The sequence below is a fragment of the Toxorhynchites rutilus genome, chromosome 3 (genome assembly GCF_029784135.1).
Source record: "Toxorhynchites rutilus septentrionalis strain SRP chromosome 3, ASM2978413v1, whole genome shotgun sequence".
NCBI classification, from domain to species: Eukaryota; Metazoa; Arthropoda; class Insecta; order Diptera; family Culicidae; genus Toxorhynchites; species Toxorhynchites rutilus.
This window is the reverse complement of record NC_073746.1, coordinates 214988364-215007526: the sequence shown is the minus strand read 5'-3', so window position 1 is coordinate 215007526 and position 19163 is coordinate 214988364. Positions and strand designations below refer to the sequence as shown.

Sequence of the window (19163 nt, the reverse complement as noted above, 5' to 3'; positions counted from 1 at the left end):
GCAGACATATCCAGACGGCTTTTCATCCGTGATACGTTCACCTTCAAAGCCTAGCAAAACCTAGCCAAGCTCAGTATCTCTTACAGTCACTGAAATGAGAAGCCATGCAAATCGACCGATATAAGTATGACCTCCCACCTCTATAGAATGAGTCAACCCAAGAACTGTACGACCTGATTGGAGACTACCAGCGGCAAGCCAAGGTTTCAACGAAGCGGAACAAACCAGTCATGCGACACTGGGACATCCCGTTGAGCAACCTGTATCCCCGAAAAAAACAATCCACTTCGATTGTCATGTCTGATCACCCATCTCACGGTTCTAGATTTCACTCTACGATAACACGATTGTCGGCGGAGGAGTATTTCCTCGTTTTACTGCCATGAAGCGCAACCTGTATTCTTCAAGACCTCGTTCGGATAGACTGTTTCCAGAAGCGTAGTCTTCCAATCACCAGAAGTTCCACGTGTTTGTCATCTATCACTGTGAACCAGAAGGAGAGGAAGGAAAAGAAAAAGAAGAAGAACGAACTTGAAGAAAAAACTTGAAGAAGAAGAAGAAGTAGGAAAAGAGGAATATGAAGAGGAAGAAGGAGAATAAGAGTAAGAAAAACAAGAAGAAAACGAATAGGAAGAAGGAGAACAAGTAGAGGAAGATAAGAAAGAGAAAGAAGAAAAAGAAAAGGAAGGAGATAAAGAAAAATAAAAGGAAAAAGAAAAAGAAGAAGAAGAAGAATTAGGAGTCCATCCACATACGATTCCGCATCCACCAAATTGCATTCGATGTCGACGTTGTAAAAATATACCGGCAGATAATGTTGCATAAGTGCTCTTTCCCAGTCCAAATCACCCGATCGATTTCTCGTAGTTTCCGTTCCTAGTAACTCGCAGTTTTTAGCAGATTTCGTAGATGATTCTATTATTTTTGCATTTGTATTCTTGCTAGTTTCCAAGGATTTGAATGGTTCGTTTTCCCAGTAGGTACATTTTATACACTTATCCCTTACGTGCACAACGATCAGTGGGACATCGTGAGTACGTCCCGGAGGAAGATATACAATACAAAAATACAGTAATTTACAAGTTGGTTTTATCAAAACCCAAACTTGTTTGACACCAGTCCAAGCGGCTAGATCTCACGAGAAAGAAGTCTTTCCATGAGTCCATGACTTTTAGAGCTGTGAATAACAGTTGTTCTCTGTTCCTTCTCTAAATGAGAATCTGTTTGAAAAATCAGATGTGACTCACGTACCAATCGACATTGAGCCACAATTACAAAAATTTTCATTACGAAACAGAAAGGATAGTATCGACACCTGGACTCTGTGAATTGGCGCGACATCTGTCACCTGTGCACTGATGATCCCTGATGTAAACCAAAATTCTTTATGCGAACTCATCGACACCAACGTGAATCGAGGTTATAGTAGTAAGTAATCGATTCGCGTGTTTAGTTCACAGAGTAATACCAACACATTTCATTGACATATGCATTGACGACGAATGCAATTGCATTGCAATTACGACTGTGTACTTCGCGCGATACTTAAATGCAGACTGTTACAATTAGATGTTCACTTGTATTACTCAACACAAATTCAAATAGAACAAAGTCAAGTGTTAGTACATTTGATTAGTTGCAAATATGAAGAGACGCCCGCAATACTACCACAAGTGCTATCGAACGGACTTATCATTATATTTTTTATGTAATTTAATGCGCCAAAGAGGCACACGACACAACTGACAGGTACATTTATTAATAGCAAAGGGGTGAAACGAATCCATCGTTCATCGGCTGCACGTCAATTTAAACCCCTAAATTCTGCTGCCTGCCACAAATTGGGTTCTGGCCTTAATTCATTTAAAAAATTCCGACAAGCACTCGGAAATTGTTTTGTTGTGTTTATTTTGACAGAGTTCTCTGCCGACCCCGAAATCGAACAGCTGTTTTCACTGTCCGTGTGTATGATAACCGGGGAAAATATAGATCCTGTCCGTCGTAACAAATGCCGAGCTGCATTTCATAATGTGTATGTATGGCTTCGTGCTTCAATGTTGTGTTTAGATGACTACACGCAAAATAGAGTTATGCACGACAGCGGAGACAACAAATCCTAAACGGCTTCGACAGTAAAGCCGAATTGTGGGTTTCGCTTTCCACCTGCTTCTCGTTCATAGATGCACTTTTTCGCGGAAAATTCTCACAAACACTCTCTGTTTCTACGCGTTTTTCACTGCGCCTGATAGATTTTCCTCGTTGTGTCACCCATGGATAATTTGTTTTCACTCATTCGTATTGGATCACGTTGCGTAGCACAAAGGATTTTCACGCTCGTAATTATTCACCCGTTTATTTTCGTTCCGAATTGCCTTCTTTTTATGAATTACACAAATAATGAATTTGTTTAAACTGTGACACACAAAGAATCTTTTTCAACAGTGACGAGAATCTCTTGACTTGCTTTCTAGGGCAGACCGTTGTTACTAGCACACAGGCAAGTCTGCACTAACTGCAATCGACGTTTATGCAGAAATGCAGGAGGAATAAAATGTGTATCAAGCCAACGCGTTTGATAATCTATATATACACAAATATATATCTACTCCACAGCCTTCACTTCAGTCAGTGTATCTGTAGACCTTCCCGAAGAACTGCTCGAATTTAACTAATGCTTTGGGTGAGACGCAAATTAACATCAAGTACATCGCGTCTTTTTCGATCGGATCTTAATGGGAGCTACTATAATGAAACACTTGCAAATTGTAGATCGTATGCATATCGAAGATAAAGCCCACAGCAGACTGAAGCCGAAATCTCCCATGAAAAACTTATTAGTGTGTATGATTGCTTCCGATCGGGGTCGACTGTCTGCGTCTCACCACTAAACACAGGTAAGTGCTTGTGCGCATCAAAACGTTTGTGTCTGAAGTTGACTCCCGCACAACGACGGATAGGGTATAATGAACACGCAAATTTTACAAAACTGTGGGCCAAAGAGTGACGCTCCGGATTGCTATTGAAAGGCACCGAGCATACATTGATGAATTAACGTACAAATTTATTGACAAAGCATGGATACATTCTGACAAAAAAGTACCACGAATTGACAATTTGAAAATCACGCTTAAATAAATTGGTAAAGATTATTCTGTCGCTAAGTTGGTATAACTGCTCCCTATACTAAGCGAATAAACTCAAACACGAACAACTGTTTTCTCACTTTTTTGGCAACCAAATTTCCCTTTTTGACTTCAACTCCTACCTCTTCAGTTTGACCATTACAATAGACGAGTATTCTGCATTCGACCTTATCTCAGGGGAATTCACCGGATATCCATTACCTTTTATTCGAAAAAAATGTTTATCATCCTACTTCTCAGGGTTGCCACATATACAGAATATTCTGTATTTTACTGATTTTTCGCCAAATTTGAAATACAGAATATGTATATACACAATTACAGATTTTCAGCAAAGATACAGAATTTACAGTTTTTTTTTTCAAAACTCAATTTTAAATTTTAAATTTATTACAATGCATTTTTTATCTGGCTTCTTACTAATAAACTTTGTTCTTTTTTCATTGAGTCATGAAGATATTTTTATTTATAAAAATGTTGAACTTTGAAATTGAATGTTGAACGTTGAACGGAACGTTCGGAAATTTATTTATTACCAGCAGCAAGCTTGAATATTGCTTACATCGTTCCATCGATGTGAAGTTGAGCAAAATTTGTTATATCTTGTTGCCCCCATCTTGATTGTCTTGTTTCAATTTTCTGATGTGGGCTGAGGCTACTGTCAAAGCAACGCGAATTCGTATTTTTCTCAGCAAAAGCGATCTCTTTTCGCTCTTTCGCAAGTAATCCCGCGCTTCGTTCTAATTGGTTGGCGGAAAGAGTTTGCAAACATCCGCGTAAATTTGTTTTCATTGTGAAGGGTTGAAGCAAGCTTTATAAGAAAATCTTTTTATGGTTTATTTTGTTGTATTGTTACTACTTTAACAAACGATAAAAAAGGGAAACTAATTCCAAATGAAAATACGAGGGTCGTTCAAAAAGTAAGTTTCAGTGCCGCAGCGCCATCTCGCATGAAAAGTTGGAACTACAAAATTTTTATTATGTGATTTCACAACATTTCTAGGCAATTTTCAAGAAACCTTGGTCGGATCGGACGCGTCGTTCGTTTTTTATTGAGTTTTAAAATGGAAGTGCCGCTTAAAAAATTGTCCAAATATGAGTTACGTCCTACCATTCGTTTTCTGACTGCGAAAAACAATAGTGGTGCTGAAATTCATCGAGCATTGTGTTCAGTGTATGGTGTGAGGTTTATGAGTCTTCAATGGCGGAAAGAGTTCCAACAAGGCCGAGAAGAGGTGTTTGATGAAGCGCGCGGGGCGACCTACTGAAGCAGTGTCAGACGAGAACGTCGAGTTGGACGCTACGCACTTTGCGCTCGGAATAGAAAAATTCGAGCCACGCTATGAAAATGCCTCGAACGTTATGGCGATTATGTAGAAAAATAGAAAATAAAACGTAGCTTACGAAAAATCACTTTGTTCTTTGTCCTAACTTTATTCTTCCGCGATTTCTGAGGCACTGAAACTTATTTTTTAAACGACCATCGTAAACCTTTTTTTTCATTTTTTCTGTTGGTTTTTAGAATACAGAATTAAATGTGGCAACCCTATTCCACTTCGTTCGGTCGGCAAAGACATATTAACGCTCCAAATGGCCTGGTGACAAAATCTCATCGCACTGTATTTGTTCTTCAAATAAGCAAGGTGATAAGTCAAAGAAGCCATATTTTCAATATTCTCCGGCCCCGGGCCTGATCATACGTTCTGTATTATCCGGTGCGGTACCCATCGCCAACGGCATCATTCGCTCATGATTCATCTTGAATTCTTATCGACAGGGCCCGAAATCTTCGAAGATGAATAATGAAAATCGATTATCATCTTAGTAGCTTTGCTTCGACTAAGACTACTTCATGATTTGAATTGACTGGAAAATTAATTGACAAGCGTTGAGAGCGAGGATGACTGATGAACTATTCTAGCAAATGGTTATTCTAATTGACATGACTAATGAATACAAATCTGCCTCTTCATTCAACCTGATTTCAATCTATACTTCTACTCCCCCTGACACAAATCCCACTTACACAATTCTATTTTTCCGTCATATAAAATGAAACGAAAACTTTACTAATGGACTGTTTATTGTTTACCCACCGTGTACTCAAACCAACGAACTTAGTCAGTTATCAGGTATTATATAAAGGGTGTGTCAATTGTGTGTGCAATTTGATGCATCACGGAAAAAACGCTGTAGAAATTTAATTTTTGGGAATTATATCTTCAGCTTTCGCTTATAATCATATAAGAGTGTTAGATCACGTTGGCCATGCTTCACTGTCAATTTTTCGTAAATTTGGAAAAATGTCGTCGAACGAAAAAGAGCGTCGTGAATTAATTCTGTGCACTCATTTCGAGAATCCGGAGTTGTCACATCGGGACATCGGTAAGATGCTGGGAATCGTCCAATCCACGGTCCGCAGAGTACTAAAACGATACTTCGAGAACCTAACCATCGACCGGAAGGTGAAGAACGGAAAAAATGGATGCTCCGTCAGTGAAAAAGATCACAAGCGCGTAGTTAAGCAGTTTAGACATGATCCGAGATGTTCGGTCCGGGATGTCGCCAATAAGCTGAATTTGTCAAGTTTATTCGTCCAGCGGACCAAGCAGCGGGAGGGCCTGCGTACATACAAGGTTCAGAAGGCTCCTAACCGTGACGAAAGGCAAAACATGGTGGGGAAGACGCGAGCCCGGAAGCTGTACACCGAAATGCTGACGAAGCCGCATTGCCTGGTAATGGACGACGAAACCTACGTCAAAGCGGACTTTCGTCAGCTGCCGGGCCTGTTGTTCTTCTCCGCAGAGGAAAAAAAATCAGCGTTCCGGAGGAGATTCGCAAGCAGAAACTATCCAAGTTTGCCAAAAAGTACATGGTGTGGCAAGCGATCTGCTCTTGCGGAAAGCGGAGCGCCCCCTTCGTGATGACCGGCACGGTAAACGGGCAGGTTTACCTTAAGGAGTGCCTACAGAAGCGCTTACTACCACTATTGAAGCAGCACGAGGGCCCGACCATCTTCTGGCCGGATCTCGCTTCGTGCCACTATTCAAAGGACGTGTTGGAGTGGTACGAAGGAAAGGAAATGAACCCGCCCAACGCGCCGGAGCTTCGCCCAATAGAGAAATATTGGGCGATTATGAAGCAGGCCTTCGGAAGAACCCAAAAATTCTCAAATCGGAGACGGACTTCAAGAGAAAATGGATTTCTGTTCAAAAAAAACTACAACCTGACGTTGTACAAAACCTTATGGACGGGGTAAAGAGGAAGGTGCGAGCATACGGGCTTGGGCTCGAAGTATGAATAAAAAGAAAATGCCAAAAGTTGTTTAATAGTTTTTATTTTACTGTCTAAAATTTTCAAAAGGATTGGTCTACTGGGCGAATTTCTACAGCGTTTTTTCCGTGATGGAATTTGATGTGACACACCCTTTAAACTGCCCATGTTTGTATAGACGACGTAAGCAACAAAATGAACAAAATCGACTTTTTCGCCGTTTTACATTCTACGCAATGTTCGTTTGCTCAACATGCAAACAAACATTTTTTGTTCGAAAACATTTAAGCAATTTTGAAAAAAAGGATTCCGAAAAATCATTGTTTGTCTGCATAACAGACGTAGTTCCATACAGCTTTCATACATCGTTCGAAAATCAACAATTATAAAGGGCGAACACGAAATTATTGCGACACATTCAACAGGTCATAACTTTTTTACCGTTGGGTAAAAATCAATCAAATTTTGCACAATTTCTCATTGTCTACATGCTGTCAAACTCGAAGTCGTGTTTTTCGATTCAATGAAAATGGAAGTGAACCAACGCGAGTCGAGAGAACAAATTCTTTCCAAACACTTGAATTTCCTGACCTGTCGCACCGACAGTTGGGAAAAATGTTGAACATTCACCATTCAATCGTCTCCAGAGTGTTGAAGCGGTTCCAGGAGCGGTTGACGTTGGACCACGGCAAAGGAACTGGAAGAAAACCAGGACCGGAGAACAAAAAGACGGAGGGAAGGGTGAAGCGGATGATTAAAGCAAATCCCAACGTCTCAAGCCGAGATTTGGCTAAAAAGATCGGCATGTCGCAGAGCTACGTCCAGAATGCAAAGAAGAGAGCTGGACTACATACATATAAGGTACAGAACTTCCCAAACCGCGATGAGCGACAACAATCGACGGCTAAAACTCGGGCACGGAAGGAGAAGATGCTGACAAAATATGGCTGCTGTGTGATGGACGACGAAACGTATATAAAAGCCGATTTTAAGCAAATTCCGTGGTTGGAGTTTTTCACCGGTAAGAGCAAGTTCGGTGTGGACGACAAATTTAAGAAGAAGAAAATGTCGAAGTTCGCCTCCAACTATCTCGTTTGGCAGGCCATCTGCTCTTGCGGACTGAGGAGTGAGCCTTTCGTGACAAAGGGCACAGTAAATGGCGAGATCTACAAATCTGAGTGCCTCGAGAAGCGCCTTTTGCCGTTCTTGCAGCAGCACGACGAAGCTCCGCTATGTTGGCCAGATTTGGCATCATGCCACTATTCTAAAAGAGCCCTGGAGTAGTATGAGGCCAATTTTGTCCATTTTGTTAACTTTTCTTTTGATTTTTGAAGTATATATGTAATAATGTATATATGTAATATATGTATAAAACTACCCTAAAATTTTGGTTTGATTCTAAACATTATAAGAAAATTGGTATGATATTTTCGGTGTCGCAATAATTTCGTGTTCGCCCTTTAAGTATCATGTGCTATAAACTAAATCTACATTTGAATCACATTCTTTGTAGAGTACGGAAAATGTCAACAATAAGTCCGAACATACTCTTAAATTCACAAAAGCTCTCTTCGGCAAAAAAGTAAAAATGACTTTCTACTGCTTCTGATATTACTTTGGAAATTGTATAAATAACCTTCCAGTAAAAAGTCTGTAGAAGCAGTTGAAGACCGTTGAATGATGATTCATTCTTGCCCATGCGAGTACAATACACAAGCTGATCATATGATTGTTTCCCACATTGCACAATCTTCCTGATTTTTCAGGAGTACTCAGACTTTTTGGCGCGTTCCCTGATATCCTGACAAACACTCTGATATTAATGTGATATTTACTTCATCAGAATAAAAATTATTCGCAATAATTATATCCCTGCTGAAGTGTCCCTGGTTGTAAATGACAGCTCTCATAATTCGCGGTGACCACATTGGGCTTCTTTTTACGAGTTCGGGTAACGTCAAATGTTATAATTGATTTTCAGGCGGAATGAACACGCTTTTAAAACAAAAATTATGATTAAAAACTTATCTCTTATCAGTATTCTATGTAAATTGAAAACACTTTTTTTGAAGGTGGTGAAAAATCTCATACGAAAATTGTGCCTGAAGACAATTTCATAATATAATGGAAAGTTTCAATAAGAATATTGGAAATCGAAAATTAAATGGTTAAATAGTCGGTGTTAAGGGGGTAGTGTAGAGACACGAATTTCGAACGTTTTTTTGAGCTCCGTAAAACTAAATCAAAGAATATTTTTACTTTCCATTACATAATTATTTGTTCATCTATCTTTAAACAATAAACAAAAATTGAACGGAGAAAAAATATTCATAACTAGAATAATCACAAGCTGATGAAGTAAGGAAATTAAAAAAAAATTGTGCCATGGCGTACACGATTCCAGCCCTTCTGGTCATCTGAAACAAATAAATCGAACAGATTCTGAATCAGTAAAGATGCCGTTATCGCATGAACCTCGGACAAGTCAAAAACATCTTCTTTGACAAAATGGCTGTCGTTAGGAAAACAAAATGTGGTTTGCGATTTTTTTTACGTTTCCCGATTTTTTAAAAATAGTAAAATTTAAAAAATATCGATTTTTAGAGGTTCATGCGATAGAGAGATGCTTGCGGATTGTATTCATATAAATTCGACATGAATCAGTTCAGTAGAACTGGAGATATTGTGTACGCCAGTTTTAAAAAACTAGTTTCGAGAAAAACGCGTTTGAAGTTCATTGTTATGACCGTATCAGGTTAGATACCGCTTCACTAAAATGGCTCTAGCTCGGTAAATAATAGGATTTTCGATAAGTCTTTTCTATAGTATATTCTTGAATGCCTAAACTACAGAAATATGAAGGAAATTTTTTTGATTTTTTTCAAATTTCTAGACTAGAATACTGCCTTAAGTCAGACCGGACCCTGTGACATTTTTATGATTTCGCAAAAACGAACTTGAAGTTTGATGCTATAAGGGGTTTTCATTGAGCATTCAAAACAATTTCGATACGTTTTTCCTACTTAACCTAATGCAATCAATAACTCTAAATTTTTAATTTTGCGACTTAGTCCCCTCTGACTTAACACCGACCAAATAATAATCAGAAATACTCGTTTTGAGTATTTAAATAACATGATGCAAAAATTTTCATTCAAGTTTTAACATTTTGAAACGGGTTTCGTGCCTTCTGATCTGATAAATCAGATTTGGCATTTGGATCCCAAACTTTCAAGTTGATTACGGATAGCCTACGTAGGAAATCTCTCCGATTCGTACTTGTATAATGCCTACTTTTCATTTAGTTCATTATTTATCTATTCCAAAACAATTCGTGTAATCGGAGGTGCATTTTTGACATTTATAAAAGCTTGAAGTTGGCATGAAAGAAAATCATATTTGCATGCTCGAAAGCAGTTTCACATAGTTATGAATAAAAATAATTACATGTCTTCTGAAGCTCTCTTGCATATGTCTATACATTTCCTGATGAAAAAAACAAGAAAACCTGTTTTTGTGCGGTTTTTTTAGTCTGATTTTCCCTATCCCCCGCACAAAAAAAGGTTTGCCTGTACATTTCTACAATTTTGTAACGAAAAGTTCATCTTCTACGTAGAATACATATTCGATAAAGAAAAAAATTAATTTAAAAAAATGCATTGATAACACAAAGACAGAACAATGAAGCTCAATATGGTCATCGCGAATTGAATGAATGAGCATTTAGAACAGTATTGAGAGATCTTTTTTCATACTTCTAGGATGACAGCTTTACAGACTTTTGGCAGATTCTATATGAAGCACAATAGACATGATTCAAAAACCATATGAGATTACGTAATGTGTAATCCAGAACAAATAGAATTAGCTAATGTGATAGACGTCGTGTCCCATAAAGGCAATGCTAAACTTCTTGTCTATTTGACAACACGAAAAATTAATTTGAAGTCTGGTCAGGGAGTATTGTCCTACCAGCTAAACTAACTGGGTATTACACCATCAAATTATCACAGGTTCAGGTTCCTGCAAAGTTCTCTCAAGGGGAAAAAAACTTCATGACTTCATGAACAGCATAAACATACCTTCAACCGTTTTCGATGAGAAAGCAAATATGTTCTGGGAGAATTGTGAAAGATTGTGGAACACAACTGTGCATATAAAATTGAATAAATATATGTCTGCCTTTGAAAATGACGCTTTTGTTTTCCCAAAAATCGAAACGAACTTTCTGGACAACCCAATATGAACTATCCTGATTTCTTCCTGTTTATTCTTTTCATTCTTCCTGATTTTTAAAAATTATAGTTTGTAACCCTGGCACTGAGTGTTCATCGCAAACGCTAACGCGGCGATATTTTTAACATTTGACACTCGGTTACATGCGAACACATTTTTTTCCATCAGCACCTTTATTCAACATTTCTTAACCACTTTAATCTATTTTTGTCAACGCATAAAAAACAAAAGCAATATGCCCGTGCTATGCAAAAATACAGAAAAATACTGCCATACTTCCTTTGTATCTAGCAAAACCTCTGTACGTGATATCACCATTAATAGGTGAAACGTTACCTGCTCATTATCTGGATTGAGACTGTGATTTCGAATCTCGAATGTTTTATTTATACTCAATGATTTGTATACTTATGGAGTAACATTTTCTCTCTCTCTCTCTCTCTCTCTTCATTGTCCTTAAAACAAACGTTGCATTTGCATTTCGAGTGAGCGATTTTCGCACGCCTGGTTCGCAGTGGTAAATAAATACTGTACCACGTCAATGCATTAGTTGCTCATTATAGATGTTAGAATTAGGTGGACACACATGTGGGCAGAAAAAAATGTATGGGAAGGCTGGTATCCTTCCATTTTTTGATATTTAAACCAGATTGATACGAAACACGGTGAGAAAGAAACCGAACGTGTACAAGTCATCAACGAGCAAGTCTAAAACAGAAACGAAGAAAAGATCACTGTTGCGAAGTAATAATAAAGATCGACGTGAATAACGCCTCCAATAGTGTCAGGGAGAGGAATATAAAGTACAAATGGCATGGCATGGAATACAAGGGGGTGGGTTTAGCAAGTAAAAACCTCATACTCCCCAGTGAACATGGCGGTTGGGATGTTCGTGTTGTCAGTAACACGCAACTAATGTAGCCGCGGAGTAAAATTTTTATATCCCAGTCAGGTTCGCGTAAATTGTTCGCGGTTCGAAAAGCAAGTGGAGTTTTTGTTCTCGAACAATGGGGGGAGAGAAAATATTGCAACTTCAGCTCTGTCCGTGTGCAACTTTTTGAGTATAAAATACAACTCTCGATTTCTGTTACATATAGAGACGAATGAACTGGAAAGTTAAAAGTCGTTGTTACACGATCTCGTTCCAGCTAAAGGGCAGTCAACAATCTTTCTTGAATCCAACGCCAACACACGGTAGGGGTTGAGCCACCCCTAAACCATGTCCGATTGATCTGAAATTTTGCACAGTTAATTTTTCAGGACCACTAAACAAAATGTACATGATCGGTTATTGAAATTTGGAATGACTATTTTCATATGTACTTATTATAATTTTTGGATTTATCTATTATTTATAATATTTATATCCTCTCGGACGAAGATATTCTATTTCTATAAACTAGGCTCCGTCATATTGAACTATCTTTACCGTATACCGCACTTCCCCAAAGCATGCAATGCGTTTTGTACCGCTGGACTTGAGACCTTAACTTATGACAATTTGAAACATGTAGTTTGGTCAACATTGGTGCTTTCGAGATATTCCGTGCGTTCTATTAAAATTCCATCCCATTCCAAGTGATTAATGCGAGTCCAGTTAATATTTGATTCCAATTGATTAATTTATCTTGATGTATTTGCTACCTGGTCAATTGGATGTATCGCTATCGTCAATTCAATTGAAACTTTGAAGAATTTCGCGAAGTCATTTGATTATTGATGTCGGTTACAATGGGGAATGTGTTTTTGCAACTATGTGATATGTTTTCTAAATGCGCTCACATATTCAAAAGCGTAAAACTATTATTGAACGAACTTTAACATAAATATTTCTACCGCAGGTAGTGGAAATATAATGAAATAATACGCAACGCATCGTTCTGTTGTATTTCGGGCGAATAATCCATCAAACAAATACAAACAAAATGTGAATCCGAATGCTAATTCGATGAATTATTCATATTTTCTAGGAATATTAGTTTTCATTAATAACTATCTGGTTTTTCGTTAGCATTTTAAAACATGCATTTAAAATATTAGACGATGTTGCTCAGCCCATTGTAGCGGTTAAACACCAGCAAACGTTCCCAACACTGAGAAATGTCACTTCTGCGAAAATTTTCAGCGCGGTCTCTATCTTCGTTCGCGTGAAATTAATATCAATACTATAGATCGTGTGATGGTTAAAAATAAAACCTAAAGTCGCTTGGTTCGGTGAATCGTACAAAACAAGGGAAGCAAAGTGATCGTGAACATTCAAGCACGGTGATCACCAACACATCAACTGATCAAACCACAAATAACAATACATTCTACACTACACGGTTTATCGTTATAATCACAGATTGTTTATATGTGCATGCATGTTTACCATGACGGTATTGACACTTCTTTGTATACAAATCACAACAAAAGCTGCCCAGTGAGTGAGTGACCGATGCCAAACAAGTAATGCAAACTTGTGTTGCACACGAACAAATTTCGTGATATGATAGTCATTCATAAAGATAGAATGCATGTGGCCGCCACCTTCAAAGAATAATTCCGATTAGCTTATATAAAAGTACAAAAGGAACAAACAATTTAATAATGACAAATCGATCTCGATCGCAATTGTTGTTAATTCCTTTCGATAAATGGATCAGCTGCATTACCGCGGAATCATGACGCAGCTGTGACGTGAAAAAAAAACAAATTGAATTAACCGGTCTTCACTAACAAGTGCCATAAATAACCATGGTTAAACAGAACCGATTTCAATCACATTTAAATATTAGCAGTCACACGATCGTATAAATAACAAATCAAACAAGTTGTTTTACGCCCCCGCGTCACAGGTATCTAATTATTTGGGGAAATATATCACATTTCACGTATTTACCGCCCACAAGATCGTTTTCCATGAAGACCGGCCCTTCACAATCAGTCAAAACTCAGCGCAAAGATTATGCGAAATCGTGACTCGTTGGGAGGTGACTGTTGCCACTTGCAGCTTCGACATAAGCAGCACTGGGAACCGGACCCGACACCAACTGATACAGCAAATAAAGATCGCACTGTGATTATTGTATACATACACGGTTTTCAACCGATAATATTTAATATTCTTATTGGCGATAGCGTCGACGTCAAAATTGGGTCTGTCAATACTGGAAAGCTTCCAAGTCCAAACTGGCTCAAGTCTGTTAAACTTCAGTCCGGATACGGGATTTTTGGGATGTGTTACACTAAATGCTCCTTCGCCAATTTTACTCGGAAAAAGTTCACTTTTGGAAGAAATCTCATTCTGCACTGTAAGTGCACTGTAAAATGTAAATGGGGGAGCTGTGGGTAAAGTGGACAACGGTAGGAGTAAGATGGACATTCGAATAGTTAACTGAAGAATTTCATATTCGTGTTGATGAGCTCCCCCATATATGTTTTCCATAGTAATGAAGATCTGTCAAATGTCATATGTGATTCTACATGTCGAATCTGCAAAGTAAGTAATGGGAAGCGTATCCAACTCGCGTTCTCTTCCTCTTCATCTGTATGTTTTCATTTCTGTTGCTGGACAGACATGTGTAAGAGAGAAAAAAATTTAACTAGGGTATTTTATGTTGGCTTGTCCAGTCGAAATTATGATCTTGGTTTGTCCACTTTTTTGCGCATACTTTTTATTTCAACGCACCTGTGTCAAATGAAGTATTCAAATGTTTCCAAACATATAAATAAAATTGTCTTTTTCATAATTTACAGTAGTTTTATAGGATACTAGCAGACCCGGCAAACTTTTCTAGTTATCAATACCTTCAAACATTCACGTTTTCTTGCTAAGCGAACCTTCATTGGTCCAAACGCAGAACTTTTGTATGATTGATCTTCTAATTGACGCTTTACAATTTCCTTTCACTATAAATTTCCTGGTACTTCTACCAAAACTCGTCATTGTAATATAAAATTATTTTCATACACAATTCTCGTTCAAGATTTTTAAATCACTTGCAAATAACATGTAAAGATAAAAAAAGTTGTCTATTGTGTCCTTCACGCGTAGCAGAAATAATTTTTTTCTCTGTTAAGTGCTGTTTACCTTTGAAATACCCAAGAAAAGGTTATAAAGGGTGTGTCACATCAAATTACATCACGGAAAAAACGCTGTAGAAATTTAATTTTTAGGAATTATATCTTCAGCTTTCGCTTATAATCAGATAAGAGTGTATAGATCACGTTGGCCATGCTTCACTGTCAATTTTTCGTAAATTAGGAAAAATGTCGTCGAACGAAAAAGAGCGTCGTGAATTAATCCTGTGCACTCATTTCGAGAATCCGGAGTTGTCATATCGGGACATCGGTCCCGATATGACAACTCCGGTGTCCAATCCACGGTCAGCACAGTACTAAAACGATACTTCGAGAACCTAACCATCGACCGGAAGGTGAAGAACGGCAAAAATGAATGCTACGTCAGTGAAAAAGATCACAAGCGCGTAGTTAAGCAGTTTAGACGTGATCCGAGAAGTTCGGTCCGGGATGTCGCCAATAAACTGAATTTGTCAAGTTCATTCGTCCAGCGGACCAAGCAGCAGGAGGGCCTGCGTACATACAAGGTTCAGAAGGCTCCTAACCGCGACGAAAGGCAAAACATGGTGGGGAAGACGCGAGCCCGAAAGCTGTACACCGAAATGCTGACGAAGCCGCATTGCCTGGTAATGGACGACGAAACCTACGTCAAAGCGGACTTTCGTCAGCTGCCGGGCCTGTTGTTCTTCTCCGCAGAGGACAAATTCAACGTTCCGGAGGAGATTCGCAAGCAGAAACTATCCAAGTTTGCCAAAAAGTACATGGTGTGACAAGCGATTTGCTCATGCGGAAAGCGGAGCGCCCCCTTCGTGATGACCGGCACGGTAAACGGGCAGGTTTACTTTAAGGAGTGCCTACAGAAGCGCTTACTACCACTATTGAAGCAGCACGAGGGCCCGACCATCTTCTGGCCGGATCTCGCTTCGTGCCACTATTCAAAGGACGTGTTGGAGTGGTACGAAGCCAACGGGGTCACCTTCGTGCCAAAGGAAATGATCCCGCCCAACGCGCCGGAGCTTCGCCCAATAGAGAAATATTGGGCGATTATGAAGCAGGCCCTCCGGAAGAACCCAAAAGTTGTCAAATCGGAGGCGGACTTCAAGAGAAAATGGATTTTTGTTAAAAAAAAACTACAACCTGACGTTGTACAGAACCTTATGGACGGGGTAAAGAGGAAGGTGCGAGCATACGGGCTTGGGCTCGAAGTAGGAATAAAAAGAAAATGCCAAAAGTTGTTCAATAGTTTTTATTTTACTGTCTAAAATTTTCAAAAGGATCGGTCTACTGGGCGAATTTCTACAGTGTTTTTTCCGTGATGCAATTTGATGTGACACACCCTTTATTCTGAAGAAAGCCTAATTTATGAATGGATCAATATGATGACAATAAACTTAGAACAATGAGAAATCTACCTGAGAATATCTTCGTTTTCAAAAATGGTGATTTTTTAAACCGGATAAACCATGATCATGAGTTCTCTTTGAAAAGAATCGTTAAAAAACATAAAAAAATTGGATAATTTGAACGTCTTATGGTATTATCAGCAATTAGAGACTTGGTGCATTTCAGCAAATCCAAACCCGCCTTGATTACATTTACGTGAAGAAAAACGATTTGCATTTACTAGTTGCGTGAACACACCCAAAATCGGATAAACCAACATAATTTACCCTATTTCTTTTGGGAGCGACGAACTTCTACTTATTGCCTATTGCATTACCTGTTCGTCTTACCCTCTCATATGATCGGTGTTGGGCCAGACCGGACTAAATCACAAAACATGGAGAAATACGTTAATTGTAGCAAACAATCAAGAATTTTTAGCCTACATTCTACTTTTATCAGATCACACTAATAGCCAGGTTTATGGCATAAATTTATCACTGATCTGATCAGCAAAAACTGATAATAGAGGCGGTCAGAGTGCGTTTCTAAAACGACTAGAAAAAAGCCGCGTTTTCCTGCCATCCAGAAAATGAAAAGAATTTCCAATGAAATATTGGATCTCTCCGCATCAGAAGACACTTCCCTTTGTCCTTCAATGAACACGGAAAAGTAACTGATATTGTACATCAAAGTACATGCTTTTCAGACAATTCATAGTTGTTGAAAAGTTGATCGAATATATTAATATATCTTGTTCAGACAGTTGGACTAAGTGTCAGTGACTGAAGTTGTAATTACTACACTTTTCATAATCCAATTCAAATGCAGCCGTGGTCTCTCATTGACTTCAAGTACTCTTTTTCAAAGTCACCCTAACCCGTTTGTCGTTAAAATATAATTTTCTTGGAAAATCAAGAATTGTACTTGGTTCACTCTGACTAAACACATAATTGAAAATTGTCAATCTTCAATGTAAATGACGGAAAACAAACATTTCCAGAATAAATCAATGACTCCGACTTCGATATCAAACATTTTTCTGCAGAATCTTGTACTTCCGAGGAAGAAGCAGATGGTGAAGAGCCAATTACTTACTGCGAAATTGACGATCTTGTCGGTTCTATCGTGTTTCTGAGATATTTGATGATTAAAAAAATTATTAAAATATTACAGTTTCATTTTGAAATTGAGTTCAACTTTCGTGTATCAAACATTTTTTTAGAACTGGAGTGTGACAAGCCCGTTGAGGAATTTGGTCTTCCCTAATGCCCCAAAATGCAAAAACATGCAGAGCCCGACTTATAGTTCTGTCCGCTTTATCTGAAAAATATTTTTTTGATCAGTCAGTGCGGACCAAGTACACATAGCCAGTCGAACAATCCTCTTGATTGACCTTTAAATGTTTTTTTTTGTAATAGGAATACCGGTAAGTTTCTTGGTTTTTTTCCAAAAATTAATGCTTTATTCTGCAAAAATGGTTACAAATTTAATATCCAAAGTATTGCTCATCGCTGGTCACAATTTTCTCTCATTTTTCTGGCAATTCACGGATCCCTTTGCGGAAATAATCGGCCGGTTTCTCGGCTAACCACGAATCAATCCAATTTTTGACTTCATCAAAATTGGAGAAGTGCTGGTCAACCAGACCATATTGCATCGATTTTTTTTTTCAATAATACGTTTATTTGTCGTTTATTTGTTCATTAAAAATTATTTACATAATTGTTTTAAACCTCGACTTCAAAATTAAATTTTAATTCATCTATATCAATCCTATCATTGCTGTTATCAATGAAGGTGATATATATCAATAACAATTTCATTATTAGAGTTCTTTCATTCGCTGCTATCCCCTCCAGTGAGGGCCGAAGGAGCTTGTCGAATTGAAGAATTCGTTGTCTGCCAGTTACCACTTGCAGCTTTTGCTGTAGCACATTGTAAGCGTCTCGTACTCTCGAGCAGCCGAAAAAATTGTGTTCTATTGTCTCAATACTCGCAGAACAGTGTAAACACATTTCATTGTCCGTTCTTCTCATAGCAAACATCAGTCGTCGGTGTGAAAATTTTTCGTTTGTCCAGATATATAGAATGCTGCGTTGTGAAGGTAATAAGTCCCGAGCAGTGATATTCTTCCACACCCGGGGCCAGTTAATTGTAGGATTCGCTGTTTCAACTTTTGGTTTTGCTGTTCGTTCGGCGAAGAATCGATGGATGAGACTGGCGGTAGGCTGCTGTCGAATTTGGAAGGGGAAAGTTGGGAAGTGGTTCAGGATGAGCTTTAGGCAGGGAAGATCTGAAGGGGGGACGTTTGTTTGGGAGAGGAAGGAATTATAATAGGGAAGGGAAATTATTTCGTGTAAGTGACGGTTGATAAGCAACGCCTTACATTTCAACGCTGGCAATTGCAGGTTGAGGCCACCATCCTCCCGTCGACGCGCTAGTTGCTCCATTGGAATGGTTGCACATGTACCACGGAAAAGATATCTTCGCATAGTGGCCGTCAGTTTCGCCACGTGAACTGCCATTGGGTGCAAATTTGCTGCCATGTACCACATTCTTGACGAAATAAAAATGTTTAGCAGCGTTACCTTTTGGTGTAACGATAAGCTGCGTAATGAATGCAGCCATACTAAGCGCGAGAAGCTGGTCACAAGTAGATCCCAATTCGTCTTCATCATGCACCGTATCGAATTCTCGAAAAACACTCCAAGAATTTTAACGGTGTTTTCTGTGCGAAGCCACGGAACATTTATCGGATCGTTTACGCAGCAGACGTTGATTGCGATGGTTTTGTTTTCATTCAGGCGTGCCCCTGCCACTCTTTCAAAACGCCGGAATAAGTTTCGCATTGCATCGAGCTTATCGACACTGGATACAATGGCACTGATGTCATCTGCGTAAGCGATAACTAGATCTGCTCCACACACTTGTTCTAATCGCCGCAGAAGAGGATGAAGGTAGAGCACGAAAAGATGCATCGAGAGCGGATCCCCTTGACGAACAGATCGTTGGATTGGAAACGAAGCGGAGAGATGTCCGTTGATGAGCAAGCGGGAGGAAGAG

At 38.8% G+C, this 19163-nt stretch overlaps 1 protein-coding gene across 9 annotated transcripts in view; it reads right to left on the bottom strand.

Moving 5' to 3' along the window:
* Positions 1 to 19163, bottom strand: part of LOC129774623 (monocarboxylate transporter 3-like) — a 78453-nt gene that overhangs the window by 49501 nt on the left and 9789 nt on the right. For 3 of the 9 annotated variants that reach the window (XM_055778397.1, XM_055778402.1, XM_055778403.1), the window contains exon 1: positions 2349 to 2545. The exons of 3 other annotated variants lie outside the window; for them this stretch is intronic. The gene's annotated coding sequence lies outside the window, so the exon portion shown is untranslated. Of the gene's footprint in view, positions 1 to 2163; positions 2328 to 2348; positions 2546 to 2590; positions 2877 to 19163 lie in introns of those variants that run through there. 3 more of the 9 variants (XM_055778398.1, XM_055778399.1, XM_055778401.1) reach the window with 3 other exon arrangements.